Raw genomic sequence first — 1,179 nt, 5'->3', positions numbered from 1 at the left:
GAGTCACTGGGCATCCCTGGGTGCCACCGGGAGAGCGAGCACACCTGGGTGGTGCTTAGCCCCAGGCACTGCTGGTGGCACTGAGCCCCGGGTGGCATCCAACACGTGAGTCTCCCTCAGTGACACCAAGCTCTGGGTGTTCCCACGCCAGTGGGCAGCCCTAGTGGCACCAAGCCAGTGGGCACTCCTGGTGGCACCAAGCCCCTGGTGGCACCAAGCTGGTGGGCAATCCTGGTGCTGCCAATTTCCTGGAGGTACCCACCTGTGCTGAGCCTGAATGCCCTTGGTAGCACTGAACTCTGGGCATCCTCTGGTGGCATCAAGCTGGTGGGTGGCACTCTCGGGGCTGTGGGTTCCCATGGCGGGTGTCCCCTCTGGTGGAGGCTACTCCAGCCCACACCCTGCCATTGGTGCTGCCTATGAGCTTTGCCGTCACCAACGGGCCGGGGACTGGCTCCATCCCTCTTCCCAACCTCCTCCATTTTAGGTATTTCCCAGCTCAGGGCTGCTCAGGGAGCAGGGGGCAGGGTCAGGATCCTGGAGCCTCCCCCCTGGAGGTCCTGTGCTCTGGGCCTGCTGGACTGGGGCAGACGGGCACAGGATGGGCAGGGGGTACAGGTGCTGCCTTGCTCCCATCCTGCGAATGGGAAAGGTGGGACCCCCCTACCCATGGGTGCCCCAGGAAAAGGGTCTCTGTGTGCCCCTCTGCTGGGGCAGGCAGGGCCCTGTCCCCCCAGCCCTTGGCCCTGCCCAGGCCCCCCCCAGCCAGCGTCGCCCGTGGGATGCTCTGAGTCAGCAGGAGTCTGTGCTCCATCCTGCCCTCAAGGAGCCCCCAGCCTGAGTGGGGGGTCAGGGGCTCAAGCCCCCCGCCCTTGCCAGCGCTGCCATCCTGCTGATGAATGTTCTGGTCTCTGCCGGGACTCTGCACCGTCTGTGGACACCGGCTGCACCGGGGCCAGCATGGGGGCTGAGGTCTCCCTGCCAGCCCCTCTTTCCCATCGTCCGGCCCAGACGCTCAGGACCCAGCATGTGCACACGCGTGTGCATGTTCTTGTGTGTGCACGTGTGTGCACGTGTGTGTGCCCGCACGGCTGCTCCACCCTGGCCTGGCCTCACTTGCTGTCGGCACAACCATGAGCTCATGGCATCCTCGCTGCTGCGCCTGTACCTGGGGTGGGC

The sequence above is a fragment of the Corvus brachyrhynchos genome, unplaced genomic scaffold, assembly GCF_000691975.1.
Source record: "Corvus brachyrhynchos isolate BGI_N302 unplaced genomic scaffold, ASM69197v1 scaffold122, whole genome shotgun sequence".
Classification (NCBI taxonomy): domain Eukaryota; kingdom Metazoa; phylum Chordata; class Aves; order Passeriformes; family Corvidae; genus Corvus; species Corvus brachyrhynchos.
Note: the sequence above shows the minus strand (reverse complement) of the source record.